The sequence below is a fragment of the Saccostrea cucullata genome, unplaced genomic scaffold (genome assembly GCF_032062105.1).
Source record: "Saccostrea cucullata isolate Sc308-1 unplaced genomic scaffold, CSIRO_AGI_Scuc_v1 ctg1876, whole genome shotgun sequence".
Lineage (NCBI taxonomy): Eukaryota > Metazoa > Mollusca > Bivalvia > Ostreida > Ostreidae > Saccostrea > Saccostrea cuccullata.
The window spans coordinates 99315-106811 of NW_026929714.1; the positions used below are offsets into that span (position 1 = coordinate 99315).

A 7497-nucleotide genomic window follows, 5' to 3' on the forward strand; every position below is an offset into this window, starting at 1 on the left:
AAGTAAAATGTTTTTTCTAAAAGTAGGTCAACTCCAAATTCAAGATCAAAGGGTCAAAGTCGTTGATACCCAATGAAAGGTTTTCTCACAAGGATAACATATGTGAAGTATGAAAGCCCTAACCCTTACTGTTCAAAAGCTATGGTCAAGGTTAAAGTTTTTTCATAAGTACGCAAATCTTTAAGGTCAAGGTCAAAAGGTCAAAATTGTTGATATCCAATGAAAGGACTTGCCACAAAGAATACATATGTGAAATATAAAAGCCCTAGTATTTACCGTTCACAAGTTGTGACCAAAGTTAAAGTTTTTTTTTAAGTAGTTAAAACTCCAATGTCAAGGTCAAAGGGTAAAAGTTGTTGGTATCGTATGAAAGGTCTTCTCAAAAGGATTACATATGTGAAGTATGAAAGCCCTAGCCCTCACCGTTCAAAAGTTATGGTCAATGTTAAAGTTTTTTCATAAGTACGTAAATCTCAAAGGTCAAGGTCAAAAGGTCAAGGTTGTTTGTATCCAATGAAATGTCTTGCAACAAAAAATACATATGTGAAATATAAAAGTTCTAGCATCTACTGTTTAAAAGTTGTGACCAAGATTAAGTTTTTTCATATTAAGTACGTAAATCTCCAAGGTCAAAAAGTCAAGGTTGTTGTTATCCAATGAAAGGTCTTCTCACAAGGATTACATTTGTGAAGTATGAATGCCTTAGCCCTCACCGTTCAAAAGATATGGTCAAGGTTAAAGTTTTTTCATTAGTGCATAAATCTCCAAGGTCAAGGTCAAAAGGTCAAGGTTATTGTTATCCAATGAAAGGTCTTGCTACATACAATATATATGTGAAATATGAAAGTCCTAGTACCTACTACTCAAAAGTTATGGCCAAAGTAAAATGTTGGAATTTTTGTGTAAAAGTGGGTCAAACTCCAATGTCAAGGTCAAAAGGCTAAATTTGGTGGTACCCAAAGAAAGGTCTTGTCACAAGGAATACACATGTGAAATATGAAAGTCATAGCTTCACTAAATCAAAAGTTATGGGCAAGGTTAAAGTTTTTTGTGACGGACAGGCTGACAGACTTACAGACTGACAGACGGACGGACAGACGGACGGACAGACAGACGAATGAGATTTAATGTCCCCTCGCTTTCGCGAAAGCGGGGGACAATAAATGAATGAGCACAAAAAAAGATTACTTTGCGCAAAGATGGTTTATGATTAGAATGTATGTAATGGACCAAAACAGTTAAACAGTTAAAATAAAATTATAAAACAACATAAATTGTATTCTCTGTGAAGATCAAAGCTCTGCCAATAGGTGCGTATATTAAGAAAGATGTGTTTTACTACCTGCGTAATAAAGCCTAATCAGATCCAAACTGTCGGGAGAAAAAGCATAAAAACGAATTAAAAGAAATTTACATTTTTATTGACCATGACAACACCTTTCACAAAACACAACAATAAATGATTGTTTATATAATTATTTATCTTAGTGGCTTCTTAATATGAAACACGTATTATTGAACGTGGACCAGAATCGTAGGAGTATATTCATTTTGAACAGATTTCCAAAAGAAAAATTATTAGTATTCAGATAACACCACTTGGTCTAATAATCAAAACCAGTTTACATAAAAATGTTTTTCCTATAAACGTATTCTACTTGAGTTTTAAGTATTATTGAAATTGTATATAAACTGTAAGAGAGGGAGTGTTCTGAATTAATTTCATAGAAATTTCTTTTTATAGAAATCCTGCAATACTGTTTATCAAAACTAAAAAAAAAACAACCAAGAAGCCCAAGGGACTTCAATCGCTGTTCTGTACAATTCATTTCTATTTGAAGCTTCTAAGTATTCTGCTTATAGATAAATTAAAGTTTTAAAAGTAGGTAATCATGATCTATATTTTAGAAACACTCTTAGACCCAATATGATTCTAAGCCAATTAGAACCTGAGAGTAGGTCATATTGACCTACAAATCACTTGCCATTATCTGAGACATGACTTCTTTTCTGTATGGTTACCTCTCTTGCCTTGGTGAGTGTTGTACACTTGTACAGATAGTATTTGTTATTGGCGACATACACGAGTTTGAACGATTTGACGTTAAATGTACACTCAGTGTTGTCCAATATATGTCCATATCCTCTGTCGATTGTTTAGGGGCTCTGGGATTTCCTCTGTCTACGTGTCCGACCCAGATTTCTGATTCTTCTAATGAAGTTGCAACCCTCTCACAAGTAGTGATATCATGACAAATCTAAAAAGTCAAAGGCATAAATCACATTTTTGCTCCAAGTAATCTGTCAAGGTATATTATGCCAGGAAATGTCTCTTTCTTTACAATACAATTCCTAGAATACTCTTACCTCCTGGAAGAGTGCAGTGATCTCCACACATACCTCATCCTGAACAATGTACTGCATCTACGAAATAGAATAGAATAGAATAGAATAAATAGAATAGACAACGTATATTATTCCAAATCAGGACCCTTTTAAGCAAAACAAATTAAGAAATAAAGCCTGCGTTTTCGTGAATGTTGCAGAATAACCTCCAATGTCGAGAAATGTTGTTTAAAAGATATAACGCCTCGGCTTTTATATTTCAAACAACATTTCGAGACCGAGGAGGTTATTCTGCATCATTCACGAAAACAAGGACTTTATTTTTATTCTGCTACATGTAACTAGCAGCCCTAAAATACGACTGATTGTTTCTCTGAAGAGAATCGAATTAGGTCACCATGCTGCTTTAACGCTGTTCCATTTAACACGAAAGTGTAAATTTGTTTGTTTACCTGTGAATACAGTGCAGACAATTTGGGCTTTCGCTGCATTAAAATTAGCCTTTTATTGTTTGTAGCTTAAAAAGATTAATCTTTTTGAATATACAATAGCAACACCAGTTTTCTACTTTACCTCTTTATTACCAAGATCAGGGAGTTTAAATGTGGCGGAGGGAGGTTCGGGAAACAGCCTCGCTTGGCCTTAGAAACCTACATTCATCAGCTAATTTCTGTAATATACAGTGTTTAAATTGCAAAAGAAGACACATCAATGTGGTTTAAATACATTTCATTCTTAAGTCAAATGTACATTTCAACTACACGGGTTTTATACGTGTTTCTGATCTGATAATTATTTGTTAACGTTCCTGATTTATTGGAGAATAATGTCCGCGGCTTTCCTGTGAGGTAGCCAATAATCGCAGTAGAATACAGAATAATACGCTTATTTAACATTCGTAATAACGTATATGTAAGTGAAGGACTGGTGCATTTTATTCATGCCCATTTATATTTTATCTATTCATCTATCTGTTCTGTCTTTATATAAAATAGCAAACACGCCAATGGAGCTTAAATAAATTCCTGAACAGCCTATATATATTTACTTATTGCAGTTATTTTGATCACATGACCTGGATCAAAATCATGTGACCTCTCAAGCTTTCAACAACAGGAAAGAAGGATTAGATTGTCAGACAGTATAGAAAGCCATATTGATACTACAAGTAAGACTTTCTTTTCAATTTTCATACATCATGCTTTTTTTACTACTGAATGTCTTGTTGAATCACAGGTAAACATGTAATCGTCGTGTGTAATTTTACAATTTAAAACTCGATCTTACTTAGCATATTCTTTGAAAGAATTATAATTTCTATGATGATGACAACAGCTTGAGTTTGTAAACACAACCCCTAGACCTATATAATTAAACTTTTTTAAAAACTGGCCAACTCTTTCAAAATTTATGAACTTTTCTCCTTCTTTGTCAAAAATTTTGATTTTAGGTCTTGATGATTTTTTAAGCACTTATTACCATGATAATACATATTTTTCATTCACAAAATATTTCAACTTTACCTACTTATCAATATTTTCCTCAACATCGGACTAAACTATACAATCTTCATATTTTTACAGCATCATTTAGACATGGTCATATAAGAAGACTATCATGGACTCTTGTTACTGTGCCCAGACAGGGTTCTCCATCATTTGAAATGTTACTGTGTTGCAGAGTTTAAGCGAAGAACTTATATTTTGCGGTATTTTCGCGATCAAATTCGCAAGTGCTTCAATATTCATTAAAATACAAAAGAACACATTCAAATACTTATTTAAAATCGCTTAATCGTTACACAAATGTTATGGTCGTACATATTGATAAAAGTAAAAACACATTCTGAAAAGAAGAGGAAATGCTGACCTATACAGTCGAACTACTTAAAATTTTTGAAAGTAAATTTGCCATGATTATGTATCAGTTTAATTTTTTGATTGAGTTTTTGCATTACCAAAAAAAAAAAAAAAGAAACTCCAGAACAGTAAAATATTTCAAGAGATCCTTGAACATGTTCAAATTTTTAAGCAATCTATTTATATCAATTAAATGACATAGGTTCGATGTTATTTCTGACTTAGAGAGCTAAAATAATTGTAGAGCCATGGCTCTATAGAAAAGACATATTTAAATATTTTTTTGAATAATACAATGTATTTTATTGCAACTACCAATTAACTGTTACATGGAAGTGTGAAAACAAATTATTTGTCTTTGTTCTATCATGTGTGAAGTTCGGCGAGGGTCTAGGAGATAATTGTTAATGCAAGGTGAAGCCCTGGTAATTAAGTGCTCTAACTTTTGGAATTGAAAGACGATATAATTGTTTGATTAAAGTTTCAGTTGGAGAGGATTTGTGTGTTTAGATTTTCTAATTATCACAGATCTTACTGTGTCGGCAAAATTGTTACTGTGTCGCATGCATAAACTTTGAATCGTTACTGTGTCGGAGAAAATTTACCTGTGTCGGGAGCAACACAGTAAAACGGCTCATGGAGAACCCTGGCCCAGGATATCCTCCTCTGTGATCTGTGTCAAACAGCTGCATTCCAGAGTCGTTGTGAACTTTGTCTGATTAATCTGTATAAGGCTTGTGTAGGGGAGCATCTCTCTGATTCATCCAAACGACACAAGGTTGCACCATACAAACAAAGAACTTCTGCCCCTATTTACCCAAAATGTCCAAAAAACATTCAGAAACAATGTGAGCTTTACTGTGAGAAATGTGACATTCCTGTCTGTTCTACCTGTATCTCCTCTGAAAAACACCATGGACATAAATTTACAGATGCTCTGAAAAAACTAGACTCAAAGAAAAAGGACTTAAAAAAAGACTTGGAAGGACTAGAGAAAAGAATCTATCCTGCTTATGAAGAAACTACATTAGATTTAAAAGATGAAAAAATAAGCCTTGAAGAACATTATGAGAAACTGCATGACAACTGCTGCCACCAAACATGGAGAAGTATGGCACAAAGAAATTAACATCGTTGTCAACCAACAAAAATCTGAAATTGATGTTATGAAAAAATAAACACCTCGCCATTCTAAATAAACAGGAAAAAGAAATTAAACAAATTACTTCTCAAGTAAAGCAGAGTATTCTTGAACTGAAGAAAATATTGGAATCCAATGATTTCTCCCTAACCTCTTCTTACAAATCCAATAATGCTGAATTCAAATCTTTACCTACTGAAGTCAATGTTTCCTTACCATGTTTCTCTCCTCATGCAATCAACACAGGACAGCTTTTTTTCAAATATTTGGTTCTCTGTCAGCATTATCCATTACAAAAGAAAAATATGGCTACACAATGAAGACATCAGAAGCTGCCTCCTATCCTCTAGTCAAACCGCTGCTCGATGAATCAGAGCTTATCAACACCATAGACACTGGGTATCAATTTTCGCTGTTCTGTGTTACCTGTCTCAGTGATGAAGAAATCTGGACACGTGGAATTGACAAAATCATGAAACTCTACAACCTCCAGGGTAAACTACTGATCTTAATCGAATCCAAGTCAGGGAACATATCACATGATATAACAGTGACAATAAGTGGAGATCTAGTTTATACTGACCCTGATACACGAATTGTAAACATAGTAAAGAAAAAAGAGATGCAGGACGTGATCAGATTACAGGGGTGGAAACCTCTCAATATCTGTAGTACTTTCTCTGGGGACCTCCTGGTTACCATGGTTAGTGATGATAAACAATTAAAGGTTGTTCGTTACTCTGGATCCACAGAGACACAGACCATTCAGTTTGACAGTGAAGGAAAACCTCTCTATTCCTCTGGTGATCTTAAATGCATCAGTGAGAACAGGAACCTGGATATCTGTGTGGCTGACAATAGAGATAAAGCAGTAGTGGTGGTTAATCAGGAAGGGAAACTCCGATTTAGATACATTGGTCATCCCTCTGCTAACAAGAAATTATTTGATCCAGTTGGCATCACAACAGACAGCCAAAGTCAGATTTTGACAGTAGATGGTGACAACAACTGTATTCATATCCTAGATAAGGATGGACAGTTCCTCCGTTACATTGATAATTGTGATCTTAAGTATCCATTTGATTTATGTGTTGACACCAAATACAACCTGTTTGTGACTGAGCAGATCAGTGGTAAAGTGAAGAAAATTAAAAATATGTAAATAGTGTACTTTTATAACCGAGAATTTATGTGACATTATGTTATAATATTTCACAACCAAAAATGAAAGTATTATTTATTTGCTCAATTTCGCGTAGATCTTACGTTTTAATGAAGAACATTCATTAACAATAAAGAAAATTATGCTAACTTGACAAATTCGTTCAATCTTATGACTACTTTAATTACTTGAGGTACGTCTGTCTGACCTTGAAATATGGACTATTATATAACTGCAAATTACTCAAGGTCATTGCCTTTCTGAAGTTTCTTCAGTACTACTTGACATAGTGTATCCCTCCTTCTTCTGTACATGACATTTGAGTGCTTAAAACGCGGGCATCATATTTAGCGAATTTGGCGCGAACAACGATGCGCTAATTTATGAATACCGCTGAGAAATAATTAATTTATAAAATATACGCAGTACAATCATGTATAGTGATAATTCATGATTATGCCAACAACTTCATACCCAGTAATTGTGCTAACTTTGAAATTTTGAATACGCTAAATTATGTTCATGGTCAGTATTTGTCTTTGTGCGATCTTATTGAGTAAAAAGTATTACTGAAATTAAACCAAAATTGTAGGAGTAGCATCTTTTTGAAAAGGTTAAAGAAATTTAAAAAAAACTAACATATTTTTTTACTCAGACAACATCAGTTTTTGTAATCCAAACCGATGTACATACTTATTTTTTTTATTAACATAGTCTACTTAAATTCAAAGTCTTACTGAAATTGTACGTAAACTGTGAGAAAAGCAGTGATCTGTACGAATTTCATAGAAATTTTTATTTATAGAAACCTTGCAATACTGTTTGTCAAAAAAAAAAAACCCAACAAGAGGACTAAGGGATGTCAATCAAATTTTAAAAGTAGGTCATCATGGCCTACATTTTAAATGGAACACCCCAATATGATTCTAAGCCAACTGAAACTTGAGTTTAAGTCATGCTGACATACACATCATTTGTCATTCTTTGCT

At 33.7% G+C, this 7497-nt stretch overlaps 1 pseudogene; it reads left to right on the plus strand.

Annotated features, from left to right (window-relative positions):
* The first annotated feature begins 4612 nt into the window (after positions 1–4612).
* Positions 4613–6508, plus strand: LOC134281994 (uncharacterized; annotated as a pseudogene).
* The last annotated feature ends 989 nt before the right edge of the window (positions 6509–7497 follow it).